This window comes from Pan troglodytes, chromosome 1 (genome assembly GCF_028858775.2).
Source record: "Pan troglodytes isolate AG18354 chromosome 1, NHGRI_mPanTro3-v2.0_pri, whole genome shotgun sequence".
In the NCBI taxonomy this organism is placed as follows: domain Eukaryota; kingdom Metazoa; phylum Chordata; class Mammalia; order Primates; family Hominidae; genus Pan; species Pan troglodytes.
In genome coordinates, this window is record NC_072398.2 from 8,626,182 (window position 1) to 8,643,551 (window position 17,370).

Below are 17,370 nucleotides of genomic sequence, written 5' to 3' on the forward strand. Positions count from 1 at the left end.
TTGACCACACTACTGAAAATTAGTGTGCTTTGGGAATGTATTTCAGTTTACTGTCTGGATATTGGTGAATTCTTCAGCGCCTAAACATTTTCCTTAATTATTTTGTTTAATGATTTCTTCCCTGCTGGTTTCTCAGGTCTCTCTTCCCGTGATTCTTTTTATTTATTTTTTATGTATTTTATTTTATCTTAATTTTTATATTTATTTTATGTTTTTTTTTTATGGAGACAGAGTCTTACTGTCACCCAGGCTGGAGTGCAGTGGTGTGATCTTGGCTCACTGCAACCTCTGCCTCCTGGGGTAAAGCAATTCTCCTACCTCAGCCTCCCGAGTAGCTGTGACTACAGGGGCACACCGCCACACCCGGCTAATTTTTTGTGTTTTAGTAGAGACGGGGTTTCACCATGTTATCCAGGCTGGTCTCGAACTCCTGAGCTCAGGCAATCCACCCACCTTGGCCTCCCAAAGTGCTAGGATTACAGCCTGAGCCACCGCGCCCAGACATCCCATGATTCTTTTAATCAGATATTCGACCTTTCGCAGTGGTCCCTTACTTTTAAAAAAAGCATTTTTCTCCTGTTTTGCATTTTTGTCATTTTGTTTTTAGTTTGTGGAGATTTCTTCAAGTTTATCTTCCAATTTCTGTCATTTTTTATTCCTTGCTGTTTTATTAAAGAGCTGTTTCTTATTCTCTGAATAATGCTTTCTTAGTATCCTCTTCTTTTTTCTCGTAGGAATAATGCCTTTCTTATCTCTTATGAGATTTTGAAGTTTTTTTCTGCCTCAATATTTCTCTTTTCTTTTAGTTGTTTTGCCTTTTGGTTAGCTTGCTTGGGGCTTTGTCTCTAATCTTAGAGGATTTCCTCAGATGTTTTGCTGATTGATGCCTGGTAGTTTGTGGGTTGTATTCAAAATTAGAGCACTCAAAAACTTACTTGAAGGGCAAGACTAATAAGTAGACTTCCTGATTGTGGAATGCACTGCAGAGTGATCTAATTTGGCTCTTTATTTGGAAGGCTCCAAAGCCAGTATCATTAGGCCTTTTTATTCCCTGATGGTGCTAATAGATTTCCCAAAGAAGGCTCATCCTCTGCCTAGCTGCAGAGTTCTGGGGGCTGAGCTGGGGAGGAAGTCTGGGGATTTCACTCTTCGAACATTTGCTCAATTACCTTAGCACATGGCCTCACTTTTAACTGGTGTCCTGTGTTCCACTGTGCCCGGCGTAAGTGAATATTCTTTATAAAGCTACTTGAGGGTATTGGAATCTAATAACAGAGAGAAATGGAGTTTGATAATGAATGATGGCTAACATCAATCTCTCATTATTTTCAGTATTTATTGAGTACACATTATTAGGATATGCTCTACTAGAAACTCTTAAAAACTGTAAAGAGGTGTTGGAAAGCTAATTTTTGTCATACCTTAGAAAAATAAATTCAAAAGGGAAAATAAGAGCCAAAGGCTATTAAATCAAAGGTGACTAAAATATCCTGGCAATTAAAATCTGCCTACTCTGTGGGAATTATGAATTGACTGCAGTTTTTGCATCTGTTTGCAATCATGCTATTCTCCAAGGATAGCTGGGGTGAGTGGCTAATGGATAACATACTTTAAATATCTTTCCAGTACAAATTTTTTAAACTCTCAAATTATTGAAGGTACGTTTTTCACTTATCTCTTGATCTCTGATAAATTTCTCTTAACTATATCATCTACATCCAAAATATGCACGATACCAGCATTCCCCGGTGTGAACACTCAATACTAGTTAATGCACAATTTTCATTTTGATCTTCAGAGACAGCAAGAGGGCACACCGAACACTGCTATACTTTCATTGTATCTGATTTGGCTCTGACTTTGTCCTAAACATTTTTATTTTTTTACAAATATTTGAATTATTTACACCAATTTTAGAAACCAAATCTACTCATTCATTTCCACATTGCCAATAATCGTAGCTAATGCTTTTTGGCCTTATGCTTTGCACCAGGCCCTGTGCTAAATGTTTTATGTATATTAACTATATTCAACCCTTACAGCAATCCAGTATTACAGATGTCAAAACCAAAGCCAAGGAGGCAGAATAACTTCCTCAAGGTCATTTAATTAGTCAGTAATAAAAGCAGGACTTAAACTGCCCCCAACCCTTCATTCTTCAATATTACAAAATAAGGCCTCCCAGAATATGGTCACAATTCTTTTTTCTTTCTTTCTTTCTTTTTTTTGAGATGGAGTTTCTCTCTTGTTGCCCAGGCTGGAGTCCAATGGTACGATCTCAGCTCACTGCAACCCATGCTTCCCAGGTTCAAGTGATTCTCTTGTCTCAGCCTCCTGAGTAGCTGGGATTACAGGCATCTGCCACTATGCCTGGCTAATTTTTGGTATTTTTAATAGAGACAGGGTTTCACCATGTTGGCCAGGCTGGTCTCGAACTCCTAACCTCAGGTGATCCTCCCGCCTCAACCTCCCAAAGTGCTGGAATTACAGGCGTGAGCCACCGCGCCCACCCACAATTCTTAAATTACAATAGAATCTTAACATTAGCATAACTAATGGGGAGAAGTAGAGGAAAAGGCACAAGAAATGCCAACTGAAATTCCCAAAGAAGGAAAACATGTTGTAATTATTGGAATGAGATAAAAACTGTTAAGCATACATGAAAACCATTGTGCAAATTGTGAAATTTAATCTCAGTTCTGTTTATTTTGTGACAATGTAAAAATCACAATTTTAAAATAACGATTTAATAATTGCTGGTACTCTGCCTGTGAAAATGTGTTTGTTCATGTCAACACCTACTTATGAAAAATCATTGCTTACTTGGATAAATTCAACTGGGTTTGGAAGCTACAGTTATTACAACCAAATAATGTAGGCTCCACCAAAAAATATGTATATACATATTATTTCTAGGACTATTTGGGCAACATAGTGAGACCTCATCTTTTTTTTTTTTTTTTTCCGAGACGGAGTTTCGTTCTTGTCACCCAGGCTGGAGTGCAGTGGCGGGGTCTCAGCTCACTGCAACCTCCACCTCCCAGGTTCAAGCTATTCTCGTGCCTCAGCCTCCCGAGTAGCTGGGATTACCGGCTCCCGCTACCACACCCGGCTAATTTTTGTATTTTTAGTAGAGATGGGGCTTCACCATGTTGGCCAGGCTGGTCTCTAACTCCGGAGCTCAGGTGATCTGCCTGCCTCGGCCTCCCAAAGTGCTGGGATTACAGGTGTGAGCCACCACAACTGGCCTAGAGACCTCGTCTTTACTAATAAATAAATAATAAAAGAGGAAAACAGAATGATGCAGAGTGGAAGGCAATACCCTAATGCAGGTAGCATCCAAGTCCGGAGTTGATGATCCAAGCAACCCCCGAAGCTAGAGGCTTTGCTGAGTTCCCAGAATGCCAACAAGCCCCTCAACCACTCACAGCTGATTGCTCACTCTTGACTAGAGATTTCATTTATACATACCTAGGATTTACTTTTCACCTTCACTTTTTTATTCTTGGTCTGTGTATTCTAAATCAGATTCTCATTCTCCATAAGAAGTGTGGAGTATTTTCCATGGAACTTTATGAGGAGAATTAAGATAACCAAAGTCTGTAAAGATAAGAGTTCAGATGTTATCCATTGAGGAATATGAATTCTGCTTTGGATTATTTATACATGCATGCACAGGATTTCATTATATTTCTCCACGTATGTTTCATTTCAATTGGTCTCAGAAGTGTTCGTTATATAAATAAGCCATGGCAAGCTTGAGACCTCACACTGCATTAAACGTGAAGTGTTAACTGTTTAAAGTGTGTGAGCTTCTCTATGATTGTTAATGGGATTTTGTGCCTAATTAAATGTGGAGACCTGTCATATTGTGTCAGCATCCATATTTCACGCTGAGTTGAGATTTTTACGCATCTGACAATTGATGAGTATGTAGGGACCATGAGTGAGGATATCAAAAGAAATTCGTATAACTTGACTCTTAGGGAGTGAGGAAATGGCAATAAAAATTGCGTGTATTATTTGCCCTATGATCTTGAAAACTGAACATAGCTCAAATGCAAGAGAATCAGAGAATAGCTTAGCTTTCCACACTCAGACTAGCTTCCCCTTGTAAGCAATAGAATGATAAGGCTGGAAATACCTTTCTTCTGCTCATGCTAACACTCTCGATAAAACCCGTTGACTTTGCATAGCTTCACCCGATGTCTGAAAAGACCAGCTGTCTCACTTTTAATTCTGGGTTTACTTTCAAAGTCTTCGTGATTTTTGATAGAATTCTGATGTCCCTGATCAAAGCATGCTGAGATCAGTTTGCCATATACAATTTCCAATACAGAGTTTCTGCCAGAAATACCACTGAATTCCTTTCTTAAAAAGATATTTTCCTGGTACTTCAGGCAAGTAATGTAAAAGAAAGGGACGAAAGGCTTAAAATGAGATTAAGAGCCTTCAGATATTTAAGATGTGATCAACTACTCTTAATATTTATGGAACACTACACAAGAGAAGAAGAGCTTAATAATTAGAAAGAATGTTTTAATGTTTTATCACCTTACAGCATGTTTCGAAAACTTTCAACTACAGCATCTTCTAAGATGTATCCCCGCACCAAAATCGGTTAGAAGGACATTATCATTCTGCATTTATACCTAATGAATCCGAGGTTCAGAAAGGCTGAGTCTTGCATTCGCCTCTAGACAGCAGGTCTGCAAGACCAGATCTCCTGACACCTGCCCTAAAGCTTTTCATGCTCCAGCAAAAACTGCCTTTCAATTTAAAACGATTTTAGAGATAGGGTCTTGCTCTGCTGGAGTGCAGTGGCCCGATCACAGCTCGCTGTAATCTCAAACTCTTGGGCTCAAGCAGTCCTCCCATCTCAGCTTCCCAAGCAGCTAGGACTGTAGCATATACCACCATGGCTGGCTAATTTTTATTTGTTTACTTTTTAATTTTTTTGTACAGACCACATCACTCTATGTTGTCCAGGCTGGTCTCAAACTCCTGGCCTTAAGCGACCCACCCACCTCAGCCTCCCAAAGCACTGGGATTACAGGCACAAGCCTCCGTGCCCAGCCAAAACTGTCTTTCTATATAGGGAAATGTGTTTTTTAGAAAATGAAAGCTCCCTAAAAACTGGATATGACTTTCAAAGAAAACAATAAGAAATTCCTTTAGTTGAGTGTCTTTGATTTAGCTGAATATTGAAGGCAGAGGACTGAATTTGGTATCATCTCACCATCACTTATACCCAAGGATCGTAATATTATTGCTACAAGAAAAATCTGTGTTCTCTATGGAAGGTCATCCAGTATATGAAGTATGTAGAGTAAGAGAAATTTATGAGAGACACTGTGGTTCAATGGAGAATGTTGGCTTCATAGTCCTGGGCTATTCACTAAAATTAGGTGTAATCTTAGATACACCCTCTTATTTGCAGAATTTACACTCCCTTTCTATAAAATTTGTAAGGAAGGTTGGCATAATCTCTAGGATCCCTTCTTTCTTGAAGAAACTATGACTTTCTGAGGTTCCTCCTCCCTTCTCCATTAATTCAACCATTTTTGTCCTCAATATCCTCACTGAAAGCCAGCCTCAGCATTTAAGAAGGCAAAAAGAAAGAAAATAAACAGAAGATCTTATTTCTATGAGGTTTTTCATTCTTATTTGTGCTTACATTTTAAGTGTACCTCATTCAATAGTTCATTTAGAAAATAGGTAAACTAAAAAAAAAAAAAAAAGTGAACTAGACCAGGCATGGTGGCTCATGCCTGAAGTCTCGGCACTTTGGGAGGCCAAGGTCAGGAGTTAGAGACCAGCCTGGCCAACATGTGAAACCCTGTCTCTACTACAAATACAAAAATTAGCCCAGTGTGGTGGCATGTGCCTGTAGTCCCAGCTACTCAGGAGGCTGAGGCAGGAGAACAGCTTGAACCCAGGAGGCGAAAGTTGCAGTGGGCCGAGATTGCGCCATTGCACACCAGCCTGGGCGACAGAGCAAGACTCCATCTCAAAAAAACAAAAACAAAACAAAAAAAAACCAAGGTAAACCTATTATACTGAAAATGCATAGTTTTCACTGAACTCAGTTTCCATGCAAGTCAATTTTTGTTTTCAGATGTCAGGGCTTTGAGATCCACAGTCATTCCATTCCCAAGAACCAGTGTTTCATCTTACTTTGAACCCTCATGGAGAAGATCCAAGTGCAGAGTCTATTTCAGTACTCAAGTAGACTCTGTGCTTGGATCAGCTCCACAGAAAGCATGGGGAAGATGAGAAACCAGCTCGATTTCAGAATAAAACAGTATAAATCAAATTTAAGAACATCCAGAGATATTTAGCCCAGGATAGAAAACTTTAAATGAGTTCTTTTAGGCCATAAAAGATTCTTTTTTCAAAATTATTCATTTTAATTCCAAGTTTCCATCCTAACTGGTCTTCATGATTTTGCTATAGTAATTGCAATCTGTCTAAATAACGAAGGGTGTATTTTAAAGGATGTAGGCTGAGGATGTTCGACAATGTCCATTTGATTGGATATGTCAGCACAATATTTGCTTTTGATCATTCGTAATAGCAATATTCAATGAAAGACATTTTGAATTAGTCAACTTGTAACAAAAATATTTACATCTTTTCAGACTGTCCCAACAGCTCAGTAGCCAATGTGAATATAGAAAAGGAAATGTCATTATAAAGCAAAAAATCAGAGTCTAAATTGACTACTGAAGATACTTAGTAGAGTTCTATTTCCACCTGTCATTTTTAATGCAAAACAACTGATGCTACATTGTGTCCTATTCAGTTTCCCCACTACTCCCCAAGTACCCCTGCACAGAATCTGATCATTTTACCTTTTGTTATGCTATCCTCCATCCTGGGTCACACTCACATTCGCTGAGTCTTCTGAGCATTGTTGGAGAAAAGCAGGACATTGTGCCAGGAGTTTGTTTGTTTGTTTGTTTTAACAAATCATTAATCTGCAAATCCGCCTGAGTTAATTGGGGGTTTCGGCAAATGGCTAGTTCCCCTAGTAATCAGTGCCCCTGGCTGGGCGCGGTGGCTCACACCTGTAATCCCAGCACTTTGGGAGGCCGAGGCGGGTGGATCACCTGAGGTGGGGAGTTTGAGACCAGCCTGACCAACATGGAGAAACTCCGTCTCCACTAAAAATACAAAATTGGCCGGGCATGGTGGCCCATGCTTGTAATCCCAGCTACGTGGGAGGCTATGGCAGGGGAATCGCTTGAACCCGGGAGGCGGGAGATTGTGGTGAGCGGAGATCCCGCCATTGCACTCCAGTCTGGGCAACAAGAGCGAAACTCCGTCTTAAAAAATAATAATAAATAAAAACAATCGGTGCCCCTGACATGGCATTCCCTCGAATAAATAATAGAAGCTTTTGACTTCTTCCTCCATCCTTTCTACTCCTATTTGCCTCATCCATGGTAGAAGCAGGTGCCGGAACCAGCTGAACAGTCTATGCCCCGCCTCATGGCTCTAATTCATCCCTTAATCATTCCTTATCTTGCCTACAGAGTCTGTTCTAGGTGATTCCACTCCTGATGGCCACACTGCTTTTCATACATGGAGATCTGTACCTTCCCCTTTCTGCCTTGCCAACTCTGTGTGACTCAGAGCCACATCTTTCTCACTGTCTCCAAGCACATCACCGTAGCTTCAGGGATCTCTCATTCTTCAGTGTTATCTCAGAGAAGAAGCTGTAGCTCCTCTTCTCCAAGACCAAGGCCTTTCCAGATGTCTCAGTTCCATGGAACCACACCTTCTTTTAAATTCTACACTTTCAGATGCACCGTTTTTTTTTTGTTGTGTCTTTAATATTTGATTCTGTATTGGGTTTTACCTTGTAAATCTGCTCAAACCTTCTATCTAAAAACAAAAAGTCCCTTTCCTTAGCTCTGCTGGGATTTATCTCTTTTTAGGTTAACCAATTAGTTGATGTATTATTTTCACCCTACTCCTGTTCTCTATCTGCACACTTTTTGCTTTCTTTCTTTTCTTTTTTTTTTTTGAGATGGAGTTTCACTCTTGTTGCCCAGGCTAGAGTGTAATGGTGTGATCTTGGCTCACCGCAACCTCCGCCTCCCAGGTTCAAGCAATTCTCCTGCCTCAGCCTCTCGAGTAGCTGGGATTAGAGGCATGTGCCACTACACCTGGCTAATTTTTGTATTTTTAGTAGAGATGGGGTTTCTCCATGTTGGCCGGGCTGGTTTCGAACTCCCGACCTCAGGTGATCCACCCGCCTTGGCCTCCCAAAGTGCTGGATTACAGGCATGATCCACCGAGCCTAGCCTTGCTTTACTTCTTAACAGTCTGATCTGACTTTGGGTGCTTCCTTGACTGGATCTGTTTTCAGTGGTTACCAATGACCTCTTAAATGTCAAACCCAGAGATCTTTTGTTCAGTCATTATTCTTCTGGATTACTCAGTAGCTTCTCCTAAAATCCCTTTCTTTATTTAGTTTCTAGGCTTCTACATGGACCTAGTTCTCTTTTTACCGTCAAGTTTTCTTTCTAACCAAGGTTGTTCGTTTTCCTTTTTTCTCCTTCATTCTTTCCTTCAACCTGAGCATTCATTATTCACAGCCTCCCTCACTTCCCTTTTTTTTCTCCCTCAGGAATTTCATCTCTTTTCATGGCTCAAAAGAACACCTTTCCCAAATCTTTAGTCTCGAACTCACTCTTTATCTTTATCTGCAATTAGATACCTCTTACTAAAAGTCCTGTGATTACTTCAGACTGTCAACATCTTAAACTGGACTCATATATTTTTAGCTGAAACCAGTTTATACTTTATAGATATAATTGAAAACATCATTGTTCCGTCAACCCAAACCTAAAGATTTTGAACAAAGTCTTTCTGCACAAATATAATACAATATATACTTAAGTATGATAAGAGGACTATGTGCAAAAGTTCTAAGAATATGGTTGACTAAGAAATCTGAAGAATTGGAAAAGACATGGGGAGTTGTTTAAGAAGAAAATTTTAGAGTCTTGTAAGGTTGAGCAGCCAAGATCCTATTTCTTTGCCTTTTATTTATTTATTTAATTATTATTATATTATTTTTCTGAGACAGAGTCTCACTCTATAGCCCAGGCTGGAGTGCAGTGGCACAACCTTGGCTCACTGCAATCTCCGCTTCCTGGGTTCAAGTGATTCTCCTGCCTCAGCCTCCTGAGTAGCTGGGATTACAAGCGCATACCACCACGCCTGGCTATTTTTTTTTTTTTTTTTTTTAATTTTTAGTTGAGATGGGGTTTCACCATGTTGACCGGGTTGGTCTCGAACTCCTGAGCTCAGATGATCCACCCACCTTGGCCTCCCAAACCGTTGGGATTACAGGTGTGAGCCACCGCGCCCAGCCGCGTCTTTCTTTACACTGGTTTATCACTCCTACCTTCCTTTCTCTTTCTTCTCCCATCAGATAACATATTTAGTATTCTCTCATGCATTTACTTACTTATTCAATAGCTGGCTAGTCAGCATTTTCTCTGCTTGTGCCTGACTTCCTCTTCTGGGTGGTTTTTAACACATATATTAAGTGGAGAGATTTAGTTTTCTCCCAAGGATATTTCTGTTCCCAGATTTCCCCCTAAACTACTATATTAATATTCTTAAGACACCTCTTCATGCACATCAGTGCTGTGCTAAGAAGCTTTTCATTTACAAGATCAAATCCAGGTTTCTTTGTCTGGCATTGGAGATTCTTAAAAGTTTGAATCTCCTCTTCTCCACCTCTACTCCCTCTTCACATCCATCTTTAGAACTTCCATTCATATCTATCTATCTATCTATCTATTTGTCTATATATATATATATATATATATATTTTTTTTTTTTTTTTTTTGAGATGGAGTCTCACTCTGTCGCCCAGGCTGGAGTGCAGCGGTGTGATTTCGGCTCACTGCAACCTCCACCTCCCGGGTTCAAGCGATTCTCCTGCCTCAGCCTCTTGAGTAGCTGGGACTACAGGCGCCCACCACCACGCCTGGCTAATTTTTTGTATTTTTAGTAGAGACAGGGTTTCGCAGTGTTAGCCAGGATGGTCTTGATCTCCTGCCCTTGTGATCCGCCCACCTCGGCCTCCCAAAGCCCTGAGATTACAGGTATGAGGCACCGTGCCTGGCCTCCATTCATATTTTTACATCAAAAGACTCTTCTCCCATCTACTCCTTCTTTTGTAACTGGGCTATGTGCATTCAAGATTCCAAAGCATTCCTTCACCCTTCTTGCCAAGAATACCCTTCTCCATCTAGCATAGCCTTTACTGTAAATCCCTCCCTTCCCGTTAAGGCCAGGCCAGGCACCACATCCCTTATTAGGCCACCTACAATGTTCTCGGTCTTCAGTGTCTTCTCTCTTGTCTGAATTCCTGCAACACTAATCGTCTATTCTCTTCCATTGGGAATTTGCATGTGATATCCCATGTTGCTATGTATTTTTATACATGTAAGCAAACATTCTTTTTTTTAACTAAGTGATAAGCCCTTGAAGAACAAGTTACCTCTTCGTGTTACTGACATGTAAGATGCTAGCATTTAGTAAAGTTTAATACACTTGCCTGCTTTGACAACTCTTTCAATGAGATAAAAATTTCATTTTCTCTCTCATTCCCAAAAGATACCATGGACAGTGTTAACACATTGCAGTATATTTTTAAAACTCTGAAACTGATGTACATCTTTAAAATACAGATACAATTAGTATCATTTGCAAGCTTCTCTGTAGTCCATACCTCTACAGAATTTAGTTCAATCTAACAACTACATACAGATTGCTCGTTTGTGCAAAACTCTATGTAGGAACATGGCAGAGGCAGAGATAATATGATAAAGTCTTGCCCTTGAGGAGTGATGACCTTGTAGTGACATGCCCGTGTTCCCATCCTCTAGTGCTGGGTGTGAGTGTAGTGCTGGGTGTGAGTGTAGCGCTGGGTGTGAGTGGAGTTGTAAGACATACACAAAGTGGTTAATGCAAATGAATAAGCAACAAAATTTTCTTTCTTTCTTTTTTTTTTTTTAGACTGAGTCTCACTTACTCTGTCAACCAGGCTGGAGTGCAGTAGCGTGATCTTGGCTCACTGCAACCTCTGCCTCCCAGGTTTAAGAGATTCTCCTGCCTCAGCCTTCCAAGGAGCTGGGATTATAGGCATGTGCCACCATGCCTGGCTAATTTTTGTTGTGTCTTTTAGTAGAGATGGGGTTTCACCATGTTGGCCAGGCTGCTCTTGAACTTCTAAGCTCAAGTGATCCGCCCGCCTCAGCTTCCCAAAGTGCTGGGATTACAGGCATGCGCCACCGTGCCTGGCCAGCAACAAATTCTGCTTAGAGAAATTGGAAGAGTCTGTGGAGAAATTGGCAAGAAAATTAACCATTGTTAATTAATCCATTCTGTATTAAACATTATTTATTCATCCTTAAAATAATAACTAATCTGCATTACTTGGTTAATTAAACAACTTAGGTTTTTTGTTTCATTTTATGCAAAGCAGGGGTGCTCCGGATGCACCAAAGGGATGTAGAATCCGAAGACAAAGGAAAAAAACAACTGAAATATGCTCTTCCTATTCGACTGTCACTCAGTTGCTCAATGTTATACTCTGACGCCAGACGTGTGGGGCTTTTCCCCACATACCAAGCAAGCAATCAGTTCTGCAGTGAGCACCAACTGGGTGTCCTCTGACTCAATTCAGTTCTGACGCTGTCTCCCTGGAGATAGCATCAGATCCCATAGGGTGAGGGGAGGGCTCAAAATCCCACAAGACGATACCCCATTTCTGATGCCAAGCATTAAGTCCTATGTTGTCTTACCTGTGCTCCTGTGCTCCTGAACCATTAGTTACAAATTGGGGGTCAACTAATTTTGCTAGAGCAGCACACCGAACTCAGGGAAACACTTTACTTACGTTTAACTGGTTTATTCTAAAGGACATAAATGAAGAGACGTACAGGACAAGGCATGCACGAAGAGGCGTGGAGCTTCCATGCCGTCCCTGGGCACCAATCTCCAGGAAACTCCACATGTCCAAACTATCCGAAAGCCCTCAGAACCCCTTTTGGGGGGTTTTGCGGAGGCTTAATTACAGAAGCATGATTAATTAAGTCGCTGGTTGTTGGAGATCAACTTAACCTTCAGCCTCTCTCCCTTTCCCAGTGGTTGGAGGATGGGGCTGAAAGTCCCAACCCTGTAATCCTGCTGTGGTCTTTCCATTGACCAGCCACCATCCTGAAGCTATCCAGGAGCCTCCAGCCATCAGACAACATCAGCAGACAAAAAGATCCTTATCATTTTGGAGAGCCCAAGGATTTTAGGAGCTGTGCCTCAGGAAACTAGGTGGAGGACCAAATATGTATTTCACAATATCACAATAACATTTGATCTTATTTTTTCTCTTTGTGAAATGAATTGGTGTAGGAAACTTTAGTTTTGAACTTTGAGAACTATATAACTTTTCACAGACTGGAGGAATGAGAAGATCCAGAGAGGCCTGATAGTTGAGTTCTTTGAAACACATATGTAGATTATACATACAACAACATTGGCTTTGTAGATAGAGAAAGGGAACAGAGTAGTAGCAGTCAGGATACTAAAAACACATATTTTGAAACTCCAAAGATCACAAAAGAAATGAAGTGAAAGAGATGTGTGAAGAGGTGTGGACGGCTTTGAAAAGGGTTAAAAACAGAGGAATGAAATCGTTTCTCTTATAAATAGGAATCACATAGCCTTGATTGATATAAAGAGTTTTTCAAGACGCAGTTGGAGCATTTTGAATACACCTGTTCCTTTGTATCCCTCGGGGTTGGTTCCAGGACCTCATCTCTCAATGATACCAAAATCAGTAGATTCTCAAGTCTCTCATATAAAATGGCCTAGTACTGGCCAGGCACGGTGGCTCACGCCTGTAATCCCAGCACTTTGGGAGGCCGAGGCGGGCAGATCATGAGGTCAGGAGATCGAGACCATCCTGGCTAACATGGTGAAACCCTGCGTCTATTAAAAATACAAAAAATTAGCCAGGCGTGGTGGCAGGTGGCTGTAGTCCCAGCTACTCGGGAGGCTGAGGCAGGAGAAAGGCGTGAACCCAGGAGGCGGAACTTGCAGTGAGCCGAGATTGCGCCACTGCACTCCAGCCTGGACGACAGAGCAAGACTGCCTCAAAAAAAAAAAAAAAAAGGCCTAGTACTTGCATATAATCTATGCACAGTCTTTCTTCTACTTTAAACCATCTCTAGATTACTTATAATAGTTAGTACAGTGTCTGTACATCACTTCATTCGTGTGGATTCAAGGTAGTACTTGAGGCACAACAAATTCAAGTTTTGCTTTTTATAACTGTGGAATTTTCCTGAATATTTTTGATCTGAGGTTGGTTGAACCCATGAATGTGGAACCCACAGGTATGGAGGGTCACCCTTTAGTTCTGTTCTTGTTCCCATTGAAAAATAAATAATATACTTTTAAAATTATAATAGTCTCACATTATATAGGGCATTTCTCTTAAGATATCAAGTGTCAAAAATAGCGTTAGGCCTGTATATCAATCCCTTTTGAAATATAATTACTTAGTAATTTCTATAAAAGATCAATGTCAAGGTAGGTTTAATATAGTAAGTTGCCCTTGATGATATATTTTGTGTTTACATCAATTTTTTTAAAAGGTATGCTTTGTTCCTAAAACTAAATAGAATTTTTTGTGGGAATTGTTAGACTCCTTACCTGCTGTGGTTTGGCTGTGTCCCCTCCCAAATCTCACCTTGAATTGTAATAATCCCCATGTTTCATGGGCAAGGCCAGGTGGAAATAATTGAATCATAAGGGCGGTTTCCCCCCTACTGTTATCATGGTAGTGAATAAGTCTCACCAGATCTGATGGTTTTATATATGGGAGTTCCCCTGAACAAACTCTCCTGCTTACCACCATGTAAGACGTGATTTTGCTCCTCATTTGTCTTCTGCCTTGATTGTGAGGCCTCCCCAGCCATGTGGAACTGTGAGTAAATTAAACCTCTTTTCTTTATAAATTACACAGTTTCAGGTATGTCTTTTTATTAGCAGCATGACGACAGACTAATAGATTACCTAACACATTTTACAGTGCATTTTCTCTGATTACTGTCCTAGGCCATAGAGCAATCTTCAGTGAAGCAAGCCTGGCCCTAGCCTTAGGTGATTCACAATCTGATGGAGGATGTAAAATAATAGTCAAATAATCATGACAGTGATCGAGGAAATGCTTTTGAAACCTCAGAAGGAGAGCAGCCTAGGACATTTTGGGAGGCTTCCCAGAGGAACTGATATTTTAGTGGGATCTTGACAATGGGTAGGAAGGAAAGTAAGAGGCTTTACAAAGAAGGTGATATTTTTTGGTGGGATCTTACAGAACCTCTAAGAGTGGACAGAGCTCTTTCCTTCTCAGAGAGGATCAGTAATTTTCCAAGAACCTTCAGTGTACTAGGAGGCTTTAATATACCTTGCAAGATAAAAACCTGCCAAGCACAAAACATTACAGTATCTTTGTCTCAAATCAGAAGCATAGCAAAGTTTTATTGCAGATTAGCTTGATTCATACTCTTCTTATGCCAAACCATCAGATAATTCAAATTCTGTCAAAACTGAGTGAAAAAAAAAAATCCAAAGTGTGATCAAGCCTTCTGAGAAAAATATATCAGCTCTTTAGAAATTTTTATTTATTTATTTATTTATTTATTTATTTATTTATTTATTTATTTTTTGAGATGGAGTCTCGCTCTGTCGCTAGGCTGGAGTGCAGGGGCACAATCTTGGCTCACTGCAACCTCCGCCTCCTGGGTTCAAGCGATTCTCCTGCCTCAGCCTCCCAAGTAGCTGGGACTACAGGCGCGCACCACCACACCCAGCTAATTTTTTGTGTTTTTTTTTTAGTAGAGATGGGGTTTCGCCATGTTGGCCAGGCTGATCTCAAACTCCTGGCCGCAAGTGATCTGCCCACCTCGGCCTCCCAAAGTACTGGAATTAGACGTGAGCCACTGCACCCGGCCCAGCTCCTTAGAAATTAAAACGCTGAATCAATGACTGTGGATTTGTTAGAGATACCTCTGAATTCCACAGGTCTGGAGAGATGTGATCAGGTAGCACATCTAACCTATGGTTTCTCAATATTGATGCTGTTGACAAGGGACAGGATGGTGTTTTGTCGTGGAGGACTGTCTTGTGCATTGCAGGATGTTCGGCATCCTCCTTGGCCTCGACCTTCTAGATTTCAGTAGCAGCCGTCATAGTGGTGATGACCAAAAATGCCTCCACACATTGACAAATGTCCCCTGAGGGGCAAAATCACAACCAGTTTAAAACCATTAATGTCATCAATATATCATTTCCTCTCCCAGAAATGGAGTCCAGAGTAGAGACGTGGAGATAGGAGTGATAAAGACAGTGATGGCATTGCTCGCAGCCAACTGTGCACTGCCATTCTGGATTCTCTGCACTCAGCCTAGGACCAGTGACACAAACTGGCCCTTTATGACTTTTGCCTGAGTGGTTCCCTCAGATTTAGAAGCAGAAATCCAAGCCACTTGCTTGTCTTGCTGGAAAGAATACATTGCATCAGTTCTTCAATTTATAGCCAGTTTAAGAATTCATCAGTATACTTACTTCAAAAAAAAAAAAAATCTTACCATGTGCAATGTGTAAACATGAAAAAAAATCCAAGGGAAATAAAACCCATGAAATTTTTGGCCCACTGAGAATTAACACAACCAAACAGAAAAGTTGGTCCATCAAGGGAAACATAATTGACACAAAAGACAGCAGTAAAATGAAACCCATCATCACATTCTAGGAAATCAATCAGTCTTTGAACATGGCAAGTACAGGAGAAAATGTAATGTAGTTAACAGAAGAGATGTGGGAAGTGAGTTAGCCAGCAGGCACTGGAGAATTTGGCTAAAGACAATGTCCTGCAAGCAAAGGACTCTTGGCCCTTTTTCTAGGGCCCCTGGCCAGTCCCATTGTTCCCAAGGCTTTGGCATGTTGAACTGAAGGGCAGCTCCAGCCCAGGAGGGGCCAGCCTTGCCCAGTGGTCTTTCAATCCACTGGGTCAATCCGTGGACCCTGTGGGGCTCCTCTCCCTAGTTCTGAGGCCATGCCATCTGGAAGCATCAACCTTCATTTCGACTCAGACTTTTAAGAACGGTGAAAAGGCAACCTGCTGTTATTCATACGGATCCCACCCTTTTATCCCAGGGAAGTTTCAAAAGGGTTTATGGCCAAGATATTAAATTTCTCTTTGTATTCACCATTGGTGTGAGCCAAAGAGAAGGCAGGGTATTCCACAGGGTATTCCAGATTCTTTCATTCTGGAAAGCCAAACTAGGAAGGTGCCACAAAAGCAGAACAAACACAGGAGACTTCTGGTCCAGAATGCTGGAAGGCGACAAACTGACTGATGAGTGCCATCTCTCTCCTTAGTAACTGTCTTCTTTTAAGAAGTATTATGCGGCCTGGCGTGGTGGCTCACACCTGTAATCCCAGCACTTTGGGAGGCCGAGGCGGGCAGATCACGAGGTCAGGAGATCAAGACCACCCTGGTCAACATGGTGAAACCCTGTCTCTACTAAAAATACAAAAATTAGCTGCGTGTGGTGGTGCATGCCTGTAGTCCCAGCTACTCAGGAGGCTGAGGCAGGAGAATCTCTTGAACCCAGGAGGCAGAGGTTGCTGTAAGTCTACATCGCGCCACTGCACTCCAAACTGGCGACAGAGTGAGACTCCATCTCAAAAAAAAAAAAGAAAGAAGTACCATTCTTCTTTTGACTTACATGCTGTTTGTGTTCTTTGCTGTTAATGGTAGTGATTCCAGTCTTACTAGAACACAATCTCTCAGTTCAGTTTTAAACCAATATGTGCTCTAGGAAACAGCCCATTCAAGGACAAATCCCCTGATCCTGTTTTGTTTGTTTTCTTGGTCCTAGCCATGTTTTTCTCCCTTCTTCACTTGGCAGCAATTGAAGGACTCACGATGTTCCTTTATCCCCCCTTTTGGAGAAGGAGCTCTTCAATGCAATAAGTTAGTCTAGACAAAGAAAATTAGGGCAATTAGTAGAAAGCTAGCAAATGTGCTGTGTAGGAGGCTCTGTCATTACGGACCCTCACTCAGGCTCCTGTGGTTTGGTGTGTGTACAGAATGATAGTTCTGGGTTTCCTCTCTGCAGAGAGGAATAAAATAATACTAGGTTTCAATTAAAGACATAACTGCAATTTAGTCAGGGGTATAGGAACAGAGTGGCTGTCAGCTATGCCAAGCTAATGTCATAAGACAGAAAATCTCAGCACATAGCAAGGGATCCTGAGGCATCTGAGTTACCG

The 17,370-nt window shown here is 41.1% G+C and overlaps 1 protein-coding gene across 1 annotated transcript in view; it reads left to right on the forward strand.

Annotated features, from left to right (window-relative positions):
* The window catches only part of GREM2 (gremlin 2, DAN family BMP antagonist), a 123,914-nt gene that overhangs the window by 57,018 nt on the left and 49,526 nt on the right, over positions 1-17,370 (forward strand). The window lies entirely within an intron of this gene.